The 17,451-nt window shown below is 35.8% G+C and overlaps 1 long non-coding RNA gene across 1 annotated transcript; it reads right to left on the reverse strand.

Annotated features, from left to right (window-relative positions):
* Positions 1–7,757: 7,757 nt before the first annotated feature.
* On the reverse strand, positions 7,758–8,731 carry LOC116189122. The gene is made up of 2 exons (XR_004152325.1): positions 8,542–8,731; positions 7,758–8,112 (listed from the first exon to the last, which is right to left on the reverse strand). It is a non-coding gene; the product is annotated as an uncharacterized LOC116189122 (long non-coding RNA).
* Positions 8,732–17,451: the final 8,720 nt, after the last annotated feature.

Consider the following 17,451-nt stretch of genomic DNA (forward strand, 5'->3'; position numbering starts at 1 on the left):
CATTACACACCCCTTTTAGAAGAAAGGGGGAAGCAATCAAAAGCACATGGCAGTTAAGTGACACAAACGTTTCGGTAAAAAACCAAGTTTTTTTCTTCTTTTTTTTTCTCAGGCAGTCAAGTGGATCATTCATTAATCTATGGCAAAAACGGATACAGGTAAAATGCCTGAGCAGAAATTACAAGAATGGAAATAAACGGCTTATCTGTCGGACAAACTACAAAGAATAATATGAGAAAAAAATCAAAGAAGAACATATACAATTGTAATTTGCTATCTTAAAACCGTTAGCTCCGATTACTACCTACTAAGGGTGTGCACAGGTACCGGGTATACTCGGAACTGGTTGGAACCTACCCATTAGGGTAGGGTCCGAGTAGTTTGTATTGAAAATATGGTAGGTTTTTGGTATTAAAATTGGGAATCGGTAAAAATCGATTTCAGTTCGATTCCTGCCTACAGGGTACCCGAAACCGGTTATTTATTAAAAAAAAAAGAGGAAAGAGTAAAGTTATTATCTCCTCTAATGAATCAGAACAAAAGTACTTTGTTATGTGGGATCGTATTATGGATGTTTAATTTTGTCGATAGATTGATGAGACATATTATTTTTTTGTTGTTGTGGATTAATCTAAATTTTGTCGATATTTTATTTGGCGTGATTACTGATTATGTATGTGATACTTTCGGTTTTATTTAGCAATAGAAAAAAATTTACAGGTTCCAATAGGGTACTCGGAACCTGTGGTATAATATAGGTTCTAGGTAGGTTCCGGTTCCAGGATTCAACAGGGTAGGGTCCGGTTCCAAAATCTTAGAATCTGTCCCTTACAGAATAGGGTCCGGGTATTGTGAAAAATACAGGGTACTCGGAACCGATCACCCTACTACCTACTAGTAATATTTCATCGTGGACCTCAATAGTAATTGGGAAGGAGGACATCCTAAACCCACAATGAAATTCTACTTCATAATGAAGTAGGGTAGTCAAGATATCTCGAGCCAATATCCGATCGCAAGATCCCACCAACAATCACGACCAAAAGACATAATCAGTCGATCTAACCCTGAACAGCTCATGCCCTAAGTAACCAAACCAAGGAAGCCCAATGTCTCCTTGCGGTTCATACAAGCGATCACAACAAGACCTTAAGTAATCAAACCAAAGGAGCCAAAGCCTCCTCGATCGGTTCAGACCAGCGATCACAATACGAACCGAGACTTGCAAAAACCAAAGAAAAAGAGCAAGCCACAAAAGGTCGGTCTTTGTAGGCAGGAAGTAGGACTAACAGACCGATGACGCGATCGTGTGTCGAGGTGGGTGAGAATACTATTGCGGGGAGGCCGAGAGAAGAATCCGTCACCAGTGGGAAAGTTAGAGAAGCCAATCGGTCCAGGTCAAGGCGGAGGAGGGTGCAACTCCTGTGCCTGTTTGTGAAATCCGTCACCAAAGGTAAAATTCCAAATTTTAGTGTGAAATCCTGCAGAAAAATATTTTTGTATTGAGCTTCTTGTATGTTTTATATGGCATATTTGTTTGTCTCATTGACTTACAAGATGTTCTCATGGTTTGGAATTAGTGAGACGAACTCGATATGGGCATTTTTATATCTAGATTGTTAGGAAAAAATTTTAGGCCTATTTCGGATTTGGGCTCATCTGCAACTCAAAAATTTAAGCCAATGGATTGCTAACCATTATCTTTTATAAATCTATGGATTTTCTCTCAACTTTTTCAAGTGGGATTATTTCCAACACCTACACTCACCATTCTTCATATAGGAGAGAAATTATCCCAACAATTCTCCCCCTTCTCGACTATGTGGAGGACTTCGAGCCAGACTTCTACTTCCGGACTCGGATACCAATTGTTAGGCCATTCATTAGCCACGAGTTCCATACTCGGGCCTTGGTGTGGTGTGGGCTTCCACGCATAGCGTGTGCACTTCCCAAGATCGTTACATTGGGCTCTGATACCACTTGTTAGGTAAAATTCACATGCATACTTTGGATTTGGATCTATCCGCAACTCAAAAGCTTAAGCCAATGGATTGTTAGACCATTATCTCTCATAAACTTAGGGATTTTCTTTTAACTTTTTCATGTGAGACTATCTCCAACACCTACACTCACCATTCTCCATATAGAAGAGAAACCGTCCCAACATAGACTTACAAAAATATTTGTTTATATCTAGAGGTATTTTCGCGAAATACCTCTGGATATAAAAGAAATAATAAAAACCAAATAATTTAGTGACAAATAAGGATGGGCCAATAGGATTAGGACGCACAACAACAAAAGGAGTCTCCTAATCAACAAATCAAAGCTCTCGAAGATCTAATGCTTAAAGTATATTTGCTTTATGTGTTGGAAATTATCTTACATTTAATTAAACAAATTAGTTTGCAAAGAATCATTGACAAATCTCAGGACCCACAGCTGCAAAAATGATTTTTGGGGCCGGATTTCGCCATCCCTCTTTTAACTTTCCTTAAGGAGAGTTATGTGATTTGAGAAAACAAAGTAGATTATACTCAGTAAATTGAATAAACTAGGACCAACAAATCGAGTACCGAAGATATCATGCTCATCGCTAAAAGATTCGTATATTGTGTCGTAATCATATCGTAACTGGGTCCATAGTACACTACATCTTAAAACTATAATTATAGCTACGATCACTATGTAGAAGCATATTTGGATATGTGATTAATCATTATAATATAACCCTACTGCGAACGGACTTGAAATTGATTGTGCATAATACCCTTCGAGTAAGTTATGCATGCTCATTCGACAATTTACTTGCAATTTAGGTAAATTACTTAATTGTAGAATAATTGCATTTTTTTTTGGTGAAAGAATACTTGCATATTTAATGGCGGCTACCGTATATTTGCTTATAATAGCCTTACATATTGTTACTGTAGAAAAGTAAATATGTTAGTACGTATACATTTTCCTGTAGGCTGCTTCTTCAGTGCAAATTTTTTGTTAGTTTCACATCATATATATCTAATTTGTACTCTTAGATTTCTCTCAATTTAATTTTGACCATCCATTTTTATAAGTTTTAAAATTTCAAAAATACTCTTGACAAATCACACTTTGATCCATTTATTATATAAAATGTGACTTTTATCCGCTATTCTTTCCGTCAATCTTCAACCCCATCACAAATCCGGATTGCCATATTCTTCTATCTCAGCATTTGGATTTTATTAAGGGGGCGGCAAGAACTTATTTATTTAATCAACGTTTGTTTTTTGGAGAAATTAAAGATTTCAGTGTGCATTTTATTAATAAATGTGTTTTTTGGTCTGGCCTCGACGGGAACCATCTCTGGTTGGCTTGGCTATCTGCCTATGCTCTTCTCCATCATTGACGTCATCAAGGAGGTATATTTGCTTTGTCGGCTTCTCCATTGTACTGATTGTCCGCACTAAGTGCACAGAGTTTAGCCTTTTGCTTCTGAACTTGGACGAGACTTTTCACAAGCTGTGATTTTTCTAGTCTAAACCGGAATAAAATGGAAAAAAGATTTTGTGGGTTGATCGATGTGAAGCTAAAGGGGAGAGGGGAAGAGGAAGGGGTGTGAGTGTAACAAGGGAGCTGACGTGCAGGGCAGAGAGTGATGCAGAAGGGCAGCTATCTCCATAGCAGAGGGTACTCCCTTCATCTCAGTCCGTCCAATGGACTATTTTCTTCTCCATCTTGCCTTCCCACCTTTGTCTGCTAACTGGTGAGCCCGAGAGGCCTAAGCCCCTGATGCCAGGTGACCCGAAATTCTGCATGAATCAATCAAATGCACCTTCCTTCTTCTTCACTTCTTTTTATCTCTTCTGAGATTAATTATTTGTAAAAGCATAAACCACTGTTTTTGTTCTCTTGCGGGGTTCGACAAGTGGATTATGGCCGATGATGTGGCACTTCCTCATTGGTCCATGCGTGAGGGCTAATTCGTAACACTATTGAAAGTTTATGAGATGAAAATAGGAAAGTAAAGAATGAAAATACTTTAAAAAATATGTAAAATGGACAGTACATATTGAATGAGGGGATCTAAAGGCTCATATTAGTTTTGTACGGTGCGGAAAAACCAAAATTATGCACTTTAAAATTTGGATTTCTCCTATTATATCTATACTAAAAAGAAAAGTTGGTGCATTGCCACATATTAGTTTCATGATAAAATAATCGTCGAATTCTTGGGCATCAGCCCCGCTTCCACCCAGAAAAAATATTCTCGAATTCATTCAAATTATTATATTAAACTTGTAACTATTTAATTTTCTCAATTATGTTATATCTGATTATTCTTACCGTGACCTCCACCAATATTCCTCCTTATATAATTTAAATCAGATCAAATATGTGAATTCTATATTGTTATTTGAGGATTAACTGAGGTCGAATTAACTAGTAATAATTTTATGAATTAGATACAAATTTAAATAATATGTGGAATCATAGAGCATTTAAATTAATATAGATCGTGTTTTGCATTGAAGTACATTACTTGTCGAACCAAATATTGTAGAGATTTTTTTGACATTTTGATAGAGTCGTGGGGAATTTTTGGAGTAAAAAAAGAACATGCGTGGAAAAGTTAAGACTTACATGAAGAAGGAAAATAACGTGGGAAACACTTTTGAAAATATCAAAAAGTTGAACAAACCAATGACTTGGTAACACTTGTCAAGTAAAATATTAAAAATTCTTGAAGTCTAAGTATATAGATGTATGTATTCATCTATTTATATATATAGTTACCAGTACAATTAAACTCTTCGATATCAACTTATTTTTCTAGTAGGGAATGGGGAGATAGAAAATTATACTAATAAAAATTGAATTCATAACTTTTTAAGTTGAGAGCGGTAAGTATTGCACTAAATAATTTTTTTGAAGACTTTTTTTTTATTCATGCATCAAATCTAAATATAAGAATTTCCCCTTAGGGAAGTGGGAATATGTGTCGGAGGATCTATGTTTTCCCTTTTCGGATATGGTTGATCATAACAGAATTATATATAATTTTTTTTTTAAAACAAGAGTACCCATTGCCTCAAGTAAATGGAAAAGCATATATCTTCTCAGCCAGCCAACTTTTGGTCCCGAATTCTCTTGTGATCTATATTCTATCAGCTTCTACCACTTTCAACAAGCATTTTCTTCTTAGTTGGACTATCTCACACAACCTCGATCGAATATAAATACGAGATATGGGGATGCTGCTCAAAGCATACATTTTAAGGCTTGAATTGATTGGGATGACTTGAAGTTATCATGACACAACTTGTAATGATGGGTACAATGGGGAAGATCCAGTGAAGGTAAGTTGCACGTCGCAGCACGTATTAAATCTATAAATCAAGTTGGAAAGTATATATTTCTCTGAAAACATTCTGAAAGATTAGGTTTCCATCCAAAAAATAAAGGTTATTCTTCTTTTTTTCAGTGTGTACCATGATATTCGAAAGTCCAGTAACTTCAACTGATATTCAGTTCCAGTCGAGTTGACCCACTAAGGAGTAAAACTCTCACGGCAATGATTTTTTTCAATTTACAAGATTCAAACTCGAGATTTTACTTAAGACAAACAAGCGTCGAACCACTTAAATCAACCCATGTTGATAATAAAGAATGCTATTCTTGATATGTAGTAAATTGCATTTATTCTGCAGCTGAGGTCAATTGTAAATGAGCCATTCAACAGTAGGAATAATTGACACCCTTTTTTCTTTTCAATTTTTTCCCCTTAATAATTGACACCTTTGACGGCTGATTTCGAGGATCCAGGATCAGTTGGCTCAAGAATGATCGGTGGAGGTGCACCATGGCTATCGTGAAGGGAACTCTTGTGCTGATTGGTTTGCACATCATTCTTTGAGTTTTCCCTTATGAGTTCATATTTTCAAGTTTTCTCCTGATGATCATGGACGTCTTTGTATTGTTTAATTTTTGTTTCACTTCGGCCCCTAGCCTACCGAAAGAAAGAAAGAGAGAAATATTAAGAATAATTAAATAAATTAAACATAATCTCTGATACCGCATGAAGCACTTGTCGGATTCTCATTGCAAGTCATCAAAATTTTGTGAAAGAAAGACTTGGTGCCAAACGGAAAAAAGGGAACGGCTGGGGTTCACACAACAAAGAGAAAATACATTATCAATATGTATGGAATCAGCACTACCATGGCTTAGTTGAAGATCAAACGGATAGATCAAAAGATATGGCTACAGCAGTTGAAGCTTAGTTGTTATCTTCGCCATCTTTCGTGTCGGTGGGAATACGCATTCAAGATGCTTTTTAAGGGTTTATATTTATACATACACAAAGGATGAGGAGATCGCAAAACGACTTTTCTCTTAGCCAAACACCATTCTCATATCGTATCAGCTAAAGTAAGTGGAGATGACTTTCAGGAGAAGTGTAGTTCTAGCTCCGAGCGACGCCTAACCTGCCCTAGCTAGTTCATTTTCACTGTAATGACATACCTAGAGAATATATCACCATGTCGAGTTTTATGTGGATGAATACAATACCAACATGAGAGTCATGTCAGTGAGGTCATACTGTTCTTAGTCTATTGGTTAAATATTAATTCTCGTTCAAGGGTTTCTTGGACTTGCATGGCCCATGATGTGCCTTTTGTAGTGGTTCCCGAATCCTGTATTGTAGGTAAAGTTCACCCATGTAGTGCGCAATTAGTCAATTACACTACACTCCATGATTGACACATTTAATATTTGTATTGATGGGAATGGTTAAACCTTTAAAGGTGTAGATTTCTAAACTTATCCTGGTAGAATTTCGCTGTATCATAAGATTCTTAACTGATATGTACGTTGTTATAATACATAAGAATGTCGAGGGAAAAAAAACAAAGAAAGAAAAGAGATGGTTGCACGTTTGCGGAAGGAAAAATGTCATGATTCTCTAATTAATTAGTTGGCCACCTCAAGTTTAATTAGCATCAAATATCTTGGAACATTACATGCGTCAAAACCCAACACTAATTGGGGATTTGTTAAATAAAAAGGTGTGCGAGGAAGTTGACGACCACTAAATAACATCATCATCACAATTCCTATAGGTTTTAGATCGAAAATGATGCTTGGTCCCATTCCATTGTCAAAGGATTCCTACAATGCAAAAAAAGCATGCTCATTCACCAAAAAAAAAGAAAAAAAGAAAAGAAAGCATAATCCGATCACTATCAATTGATCTTAATGTACTCCGATCGCTATCAATTGATCTTAATGTATAAAATATGCAAAAGCTGCATTAGGTTTTACGCGTTTTCTAAATTATAGTTATGTGCATATGTTAAGAAATAACTAGTATTCACAATTTAAGACTGATATTTAATATGTACCTATCGAAAATGAGAAGGTCTTTTCAATAAAATACTAATCAATTGTGGTACTCGCACCTGTTTCTCTACCCAAAAAAACAAAAAAAAAAATACTGATCAATTGACCACTCTTGAAAACAAGTTATGTTCCGGAAAAAGTAGATAAGGTGGTTTCCTAGGGCTACATATTGATTATTGAGTTCCAGTCTATAAAAACAGCTAATGCCTAAAACTCGACTAGCAAAACCTAGTCGATCAGTATGTCCCAAGTGTTGACATCCTCACCAATAGTCCTAGTCGATCCACACACACCACGAACTACTCCAATAGTATATAGACTACAGAACAGGGGAAAGCAAAGTTTACGCGACATGGGCAGTCACACGGGGCAAGTTTGGAAACCAAGTGGCTTTATGCGTATATATGTGTATGGGGTACATAATATATCCCGTTGAACTTACATTGCAGCCCCAAGTGCAAATTCATTAAAATAAACAACGCTGAGACATTTCGGATTGACCGCTTCAAGGAATGATCAGCGTCATGCTCATTATCACCACTTCTATGCTTAGAACTCCGATGTCGGTCTTTGTTTCACGGCCATTGGTAACCTCTTTCACTTTCTCTAATTCCGGGTTCTCTACTGTCTTCTCCAGATACTCATACTCATCAAAATCCATTGTCTTATCTCTAGTAACTCCAGCCGCTGCTGAAAGTACCTCACTTAACAGACCTTGCTGCTTCGACTCTACAGAAACATGACATCAATAGTTTAACCGAGATGCCAAATCAATAAAACCAAGTGACTCATTTTGCTTATCTGATCAATGAAAGCATAAACAAACAACCAACAACATATTCACCAGTGAAGTTGATGACAAGACCCGAACTTCACAGTGAGTTTCAACCCAGTTTCAATCTAATCCTTCTACCAGCTAGAAAACAAGAAACCTTCATAGTTCATCTTCTGCAGGAGCGCTAACTGCTGACCCATTAGAGTAATTGACAGGATGCAAAGAGTAACCTAGGATTTCAGGAACGCACATAAATTCAGTTGTCTCAATACATTAAGCAAACATAAAGCATCAACGGCAAACCAATCTCTGAACAGACACAGACCAACGCAGAAACGTTGAGCTTAAAATTGTTGGGTTTTGAGTGAATGTCAGGCATTGACCTGAGGCGACGAATCAGAAACCGTTGTTGGTGTTGAAGATTGAATTTCTAGAACAAAGTAAGAAGAAGACGAAGAAGAAAACTGGGAGGTTTTAGGTTTCTGGGGCTGATCGAGCTGAGCTGCTTCGGGGGAAGAAGATGGACTTGAGACGATATGCCGTTTTGAGAAGACCCGACTTCGGCCCGGTAGTACCCAGTCCTTCCCCCCCCCCCCCCCAAAAAAAAAAAAAAACGTTTTTGCCTAGTTTTCAGTTAAAACTACTTTTCCTATTTTAAAAGTTAATTGAAAAAAAATTTGTTTATACGCTTCTAATGCATAATATGTTTGGTACTGTCTACGATGGATCGGACCCAATAGGGAAAGTTAACGATCGACGGGTAGTGAAAGTTAACAGTGAACGGGCAGTTGTTCATTCCCTTTCGAGGTGTGTGCCTCAATATGTTCTCAATTGGGTGGAACTCACAAGTAGATTGTCCTTCGATTTATCCTACAAGTTGGATAAGTTACGGCGATAGCCTTGATGTTTAGGCTTCGTTTAACTTGCCTTGATGTGCCTTTTGCGGTGGTTCCCGAACCCTATACTGTAGGTAAAGTTCGCCCATGTAGTGCGCGATTTGTCAACTACACTACACTCCATGATGACACAAATTTAATATTTGTATTGGTGGGAATAGTTAAAGCCTAAAAGGTGTAGATTTCAGAACTTATCTTAGTGGATTTTCGCTGTATCATAAGATTCTTAACTGATATGAACATTGTTATAATAATGGGAAAAAAAGTAAAGAAAAGAAAAGAAATGGTTGCACGTTTGCGGAAGGAAAAATGACATGATTCTCTAATTAAATAGTTGGCCACCTCAAGTTTAATTAGCATCAAATCTCTTGGAACATTACATGCGTCAAAACCCAACATTAATTGGGGATTTGTTAAATAAAAAGGTGTGCGAGGAGGTTGACGACCTCTAAATAACATCATCATCACAATTCGTATAGGTTTTAGATCGAAAATGATGATTGGTCCCATTCCAAACATTGTCAAAGGATTCCAACAATGAAAAAAGAGCATGCTCATTCACCAAAAAAAAAAAAACAGAAGCATGATCCCATCGCTATCAATTGATCATAATGTATAAAATATGCAAAAGCTGCATTAGGTTTTACGCGTTTTCTAAACTATAGTTATATGCATACGTTAAAAAATAGCTAGTATTCACAATTTAAGACTGATATTTAATATGTACCTATCGGAAATAAAGTCTTTTCAATAAAATACTGATCGATTGTGGTCCTCAGACCTGTTTTTCTACCCAAAAAAAAAATATACTGATCAATTAACCAGTCTTGAAAACAAGTTATGTCCCGAACAAAGTAGTAAGGTGGTTTCCTAGGGTGACATATCGATTATTGAGTTCAGAATGCTCTGGACAACCTTTCTTGTGTAACCCACAAATTGCGGGAGCTTGAACTCCAGGTACTTTGTATATGAGAGTTTTCACTTTTTAACTTTCTTGATGAATATGGTGCTTAAGGATATATATGCTGCTGTGTTGGGTTCCTCTATAAAAACAGCTAATGCTAAGACTCGACTAGCAAAACCTAGTCAATCGGTATGTCCCAAGTGTTGACATCCTCACCAATAGTCCTAACCGATCCGCACGCACCACGAACTACTCCAATAGTAGTTCGTCTACAGAACATGGGAAAGCAAAGTTTACTCGACATGGGCAGTCACACGGAGCCAAGTTTGGAAACCAAGTGGCTTTATGCGTATATATGTGTATAGGGTACATAATATATACCATCGATCTTACATTGCAGCCCCAAGTGTATATTCATAAAAATACACAGCTCTGAGACATTTCTGATCGATCCCTCGGCATCGAATGGTTAGGAACCCTTATATTTCTTTTAGGACATTGATCAAGTTGTATATATTGTTGTGTATGGTGAAATTGAGATACATTAGAATGAAACAACGCATCAATTAATATATTATCAAGTGCTTGAAGAATGTATGAACAGAGAGAGAGAGAGAGAGAGAGAGGGTGTGACAGACAGAGAGTGAGCACAGACAGCTTCAAGCATGTGTCCCATGCAAGAAAGAACCATTTGTGCTCACTCTCTTCTGTCGCATCCCGTTTTTACCATCCGACCTCCTTTTACCGTTAGAACTAGATGAACGTGAGAAACACCAAACATGAGATGATAAATGAAGCCTTGAAATCGATTTCAGTGTTCCCTTTGCGTCGGAACACATGGGATCTGATTTGGATGTTATCTGAGTGTGCGTTGATGAGAAGTTGAAGGTCTGTTCCCTCTTTATATATAAGTTTGGAGAATGGAGAAGAAGTATTCTCTGCATCAGACGCATACACATAGCAACCCAATAGCGAGAATAACTAATTGATTCTCCTTCCACTCATCTTCTTTCATTTCCTCCTAATATTTTAAAATGTTATCCTCCATTAAGCAAAGGGGGAGAGGTCAAAATATTCTGTTGAGACGGAATGTTTTTTGTTCGGCTATGGAAACAGTTCTTAGTTTCTGTGCTCGTAGGCGGAAAAACGAGTTTGAGGATCGGAGCACTTTACCAAGTTTGTCCATATCCAGACTAATGCGCGTATTGTAATATCCAATTCGATGTTCCATGTTCGACACTCTCTGGAAAACTCATTTTCGGCCCCCTCTTATTTGGTTTGGTTGCCAGCAAGTCGCAATATTTGCCAGCTACTTGGACTTTGGCTCCGGCTTTGCCTAACCAAGTCAAGCTCCACGGTTTCATGTATTAGGAGTTTTTAACTTGGGTTTAACGAGCTGAGTTGAGCTTAGTCGTTGGCAGCTGCATCAACTGAAATCGATTGCTCTGCTAGGTTAGCCAGCTTAGACAATCCAGTCGCCGCACCTAAATGTTAATTTAGAAGAAGAGCAAGCTACTTTTCCGTTGGCTCCGAGCATAGGGATGAGATTCTCGTTCCACCCAACCATCTATTTCAGTTAGATCACCGGGTTAACTTGAGATCGATTAGTCATCCCATTCATACTGAACGTGCCGATATAAGAACGTAAATTCCTGTATATCACCAGGAATGAATGGTAGATTCCTTTTTGCACTGTCTGGAGGGAATGTTCTTTGGCAGGGAACATTCAAAACCCACCAGTTGATTAAATAATTGGATTCAACTGCCCATAATTTCAGACTGAATATTCAATCAGTGTTACTCATTCACTATGGATGAATAAAAATCAATCAAAATACTTATAAGTAGAAACTGTAGATCCGTTGTGATATCAGTTTTTCACTTTTAAACATCTTGATTGAGTATACACATCTTAGTGAATGAGTAATACTCACCCATTATTTGCTCATAATTTCATAAGTTAATTCTCCAATACGCACCCCTTCTAGAATAAAGGGGGAAAGCAACCAAAAGCACATGATAGTTAAAGAGACTCTAATATTTTGGTAAAATTCAATTTTGAGTCACTACGAAATTATATAAGAAATTACTCTTTAATAAGCTACACTTCTACCCCCCATATGGCAAAGATTTGCTAATCTTATGGTTTTAAAGTGTGTTCACACCTAGCGTGAGATTAGTTAGGCGAACTCAAAATATCCTACATGTAAAAAAAAAAGAAAAATAAATAATAAAGTGACAAATAAGGATGGCAGACAACAACAAAATGAGTCTGTTAATTAACAAATCAAAGCCATCGGAGATCTAATACTTAAAGTATATTTGCTTTATGTGTTAGATTTTATCTTACATTTTATTAGACAAAGTAGTTTGCAGAGGATCATTGACAAATCTCAGGACCCACAGCTGCAAAAGACATGATTTTAGGGGACTTAGTCATCCCTCTTTTTAACATTCCTTAAGGAGAGTTATGTGATTTGAGAAAACAAAGTAGATGATACTCAGTAAATTAATTACTTGAGGACCACCAAATCGAGTACCGTAAATATCGTTATCGTCACTAAAGAGATTCGTATCGTGTCATGATCATCTCGAAGTGGGTCTAGTATATAGGAGCATCACTATAGGTGCATGTTTGGCTAGGCGATCAATAATTATTATATAACATACACTGAATGGATTTGAAAATGATTGTGCATTGTACTCCTCCACTCTCCGGAGTAAATTATGGACATTCGATAATTTTCTATGGATTTTACGTAAATTACTTGATTGTAGAATGCTGGCATTTTTTTTGGGTGAAGGAATACTTGCATATTTAATGGTGGTTACCGTATATTTCCTTCTAATAGCTTTATATATTGATTGATAGTACAAAAGTAAATATGTTAGTACGTATACAAGTACGTATACATATATTATCTCCTTATTATATCTATATTTCTGTATTATATATAGTTACCGGTATCATTAATTCTTCCATATCAACTTATGTTTCTAATAGGGAACAGGAAAAAAAAATTATACTAACCTATAAATATGAAAGCGGCATATAGAGGGCCCGGCCTAAAGGTATCAGAGCATCCGGCTGCTAAATGGAGTTTTTTCAGATTTTGATATTTTTAATTTTTTTTGAAAATCTTTTGAATTACAAATTGTGGGACGTTCATTCATTTTATAGTTAATGTATGATATTTGTTTATCAGAAAACAAATTTTGTATTCATCTATTTATAAATTTCTTTATGAAGGTATCGATAGCAAATTACGTAATATCATATTTATTTTTCAAAAATTAAATTAAATTATATTTTTTAAACAGATATTCTATACGATGTCTTATAGATAGGAATACCACATATAAACAATGACCGATTCAACTCTAAAAAAATACTATTACCACTAGATGCGAACTCTCAAAAAGTATGTCTACCGTTGAGTTGTTCATTTTTTTTTTGTATTTATGATTATGGATCTTCAATATGAAAAGCAAGACCTGCCCATCTCAATTTTTCATTTTTTTCTGACACTGATTTGTGAGTTTTCTATGAAAATTGTAAGTTTTTATCAGCTCCGTTTGTTCCGCTTGCTATTGAATGTCAATCATTGATCATTGATGGTTCATAAAGACGAGTAGTTTAAATTATTTTCTTAGTGTTGATTAGTAGATCCTCAACCTTATATTGAGTTTACACATAATTTCACGTTCTATCACATGCAACATACAAACTCCATGACTAGTGAGAATTGAATTTAAAACCTTTGGTTCTAAATTGAATGTGAGTAGTACTGCACTAAATATTTTTCTTGAAAGCTTCCTTTTTTAAATTCATGCATCGAATCTAAATATGAGAATTTCCCCTTAGGGAAGTGGGAATATGTGTCAGAGGATCTACATTTTCCCTTTTCGGATGTGGTTGATGATTAATCCAACAAAATTGCATTTCCCTACCCAAAAAAAAGCACCTGCTTCAAGTAAATGGAAAAGCATACGTCCTCTCAGGCGCCCAGCTTTTGGTCTCCAATTGTAATGCGATCTTCTATCTTCTATCAGCTTCCACCCCTTTCGATAAGCATTATCTTCCATGTCGGAGCATGCATGCATCTCATTATAATTAAGAGATACAGGATGCTGCTTGAAGCATATATTTTAGGGCTTCTATTGAAAGGGGATGATGACTTGAAGTTATTATAACTCGTATTGATGATGTCTACAATGTGGAAGCTCCAGCGAAAGCAAAATTGCACGCAGCATTAATAAAATTTAAAGCTCAAGTAGGAAAATACATATATTCTATTGAAAATATCTAAAAATTAGGTTTCCATCCGAAAAATCATTAGACTTGAACTAATTTATCTTTTTTATGCGCATCATGATATTCAGAAATTCAAATTTCAAATAGTCCCAATTAATCCAGTTTGAACTGGGTCAATCCACTAAACGGTAAAATTCTTTTAGCGTGAATTTTTTTTATTCATAGGACTCAAACTCGAGATCTTAAACATTAAATCACTTAAACCAATTCAAATTAGTTAGCTAGAATAATTTATTGAATCCACAGGATCGTCAAATCCCACCTATTCAATATACGTATTAATTTGCACTTTTTCATAAGTTGAGAACTGTAGAGAAGCCAATTTGACAGTAGGAATAATTGACACCTTCTTTTTTAGTTTCAAACATAAAATTTCTTAATTTCAAATAATGTCACTGCAAAAAGTCCCATTGCCTGTTATCATGTAGAAGAAAAATTTGGTGCCAGACGCACAAAACGAACGGCTGGGGTTCACCCAACAGAAGAGAAAGTATAGTGGACAACAAACCCTAAATGCCACTTGTGGAGTACTTATAAAGAAAGGGAAAAAAAAAAAAGACAAGATAGTGGCAATATGAATGCAATAAGCACTACCATGGCTTCCAGAGCTGCGGAAAGTTGTGCAGAAGATAAAACGGATAGATCAAAAGATTCCAATGGCTGAAGCAGTTGATGCTTATTTATCATCTTTCGCTCGGTGGAAATGCGCATTTGCCGGTGCTTTCTAAGTGTCAACATATATGCACGAACAATTGGAAGATGGCAAAACGACGTTCCTTTAAGCCAAATCCATTATCATAACGCATTGGCTAATGTAAGTGGATAACTTGCAGCAGAAGTGCCGTCCAGCTTCGAGCGGCGCCTTAACTGCCCTAGCTTGGCCATTTCACTATAATGAAATACCTAGACATATCCGACATGAATAAATTACCATGTCAAGTTGTTATGTAGATGAATACAAATTTGCATGAGAAAGTCACACGTAATGAGACTATTGTGTTTGGTTTTAGAGTTGAGTTGAGTTTTAGTTTTAATTGGATTGTAGTGATTGTGTTGTTGAATTGTGAGAAAAAGTATGAAAAATTATTGAATAATTGAGAGAAAGTAATGATTGTGTTGTTGAATTGTGGAAAAAATAATGAATAGTTGAAAGAAAGTAATGCTTGTGTTGTTGAATTATGGAAAAAAAATGAATAGTTGAGAGAATTTAGTATTAAAAATTGAATTGAATAGTTAAAAAATTGAAGAAAAAATAAAAAAGTAATAATTGTGTTGTTGAGTTGAAAATAAGTGAAGTTAAGTGGAGTAGAGTTAAAAAAAAATTTATAACCAAACGGGAAGGTATTCATAGTCTATTGGTTATAATTAATTCACGTTTAGGTGTTCGGTTGACTATAGGTCCACACGAGGCTCTTCCTAGAACGGCTTCTAAACCTTGTACTATAGGCAAAGTTCGCCCACATGGTGTACGATACGTCAACTGCACACACTTTGTGATTGATACAAATTTAACATATGTATTAGTGGGAATATTTATTGTGTAGATTTTTTAGCTTATCCTAGTGGAATTTAAGTGTATCATAAGATTCGTAACTGATATGAACGTTGTTGTTACAATATAGAGGAGAATATTGAAAAAGAATAAAAGAGATGGTTGCACTATTGCGGAAGGAAGATGTCATGATTCTTTAAGGTGGCCACCTCAAGTTTAATTAGCATCAAATCTCTTCGAACATCGCATGCGTCAAAACCCCACATTAATTGGGGATTTGTTAATTAAAAAGTTAAGCTAGGAGGTTGACGACCACTAAATAATATCATCACCACAATTCCTATAGGTTTTAGATCTAAAAATGGTGATTGGTCCCATTCCAAACATTGTCAAAGGATTCCTACGATGGAAAAGCATGCTCCAATAGCTATCAATTGATCAGAATGTGTAAATCTGTAAAACCTGCATTACGTACATTTTATGTGTTTTATAGTTATGTGCAAACTTTAAGAAATAGTATTCACAGTTTAATATTGAAAATGAATTAGTATATATTGGGGAACGAATTGAAAGGTCTTTTTAACAAAATACTGATTGATTGATCGTCTTGGGTCAACATGGGTGAGCCCATGCAAGAACTCAGAAGCGTAATTAAATTATATTAGACTTGTACGAACTTAAGCCTATTTCCATCTAAAAACTCAAACTATTAAATGGTAGAATCCAAGCCTCTCGTATAAACTCAACTATTTTTCTTTCTCTAATCCGTGTGGGACAATTCATTTTACTTCTCAACACCGTCAATATTACGTTCCACTTAAACTTGGAATTCATTTTATTTCTGCGTGAACCTCGGTTTCCGAAAGCCCAATTTGACTCCAATTAATTTACTCGAGTTGGATCAACCAATTAAGAGGTAAAATATCACATCATGGATTTTTTGCATTTATTTTTTCTTTTTCAAATCCAGCTCACAATGTAACTTTCAGTTCGTCATTGATTAATAATTTCCTCTTTCGGCCGTGGCCCGCCACTATAGTTTCTAGAGAACAAACTCAGAATTTTTCAGCTAATTTTATTTTTGGCCAAAGATTTTGCAGCTAATTAATAACAAAGGTTTAAAATTTTGAATGTTCCATATGGAAGAACATTCTCAACTAAATTCAGAAGGTTGCTCACTCTTCTCTTTGCTTAAAGGGCAGTGACTTTTATTGCTCTCGGACTATATCTATAATGTCTTCCTAACCCCTTTTTTCAAGAACATTGTTATACGAAATTCACGGTCTGGAGCTGGAATAAGCATACGCACCTATGATGCATTTAGCGATATGCGAAAAATGTAAAATGACACTTGCTACCAGATATCAAGATGCCGATATAAAATAAAATTTTGGTTTTCATCACAGATTCTAATACTAAGTTCATGAAATTTTTTTTTTTAGTCAAGATGAAAAGAACTTGCTACAGTAGTGGCAGTTTATTGTGCATACAGCGGAATGAATAGTGTATAGAATGCTCTATATTAATTAATTAATTAACTAGCCCTGCAAGGCCCTTTATTTTTTCTATATAATTATTATTTTTTGAAAAAAATTATGTCAGATATTGCTCTGGTGATTTTGAGAGATCGAATACTAAAAATTTTTCCACCTCTAAACAAGTACACTTTTTGAAATCCGAACTTTT

Source organism: Punica granatum, chromosome 8 (genome assembly GCF_007655135.1).
Source record: "Punica granatum isolate Tunisia-2019 chromosome 8, ASM765513v2, whole genome shotgun sequence".
NCBI lineage: Eukaryota > Viridiplantae > Streptophyta > Magnoliopsida > Myrtales > Lythraceae > Punica > Punica granatum.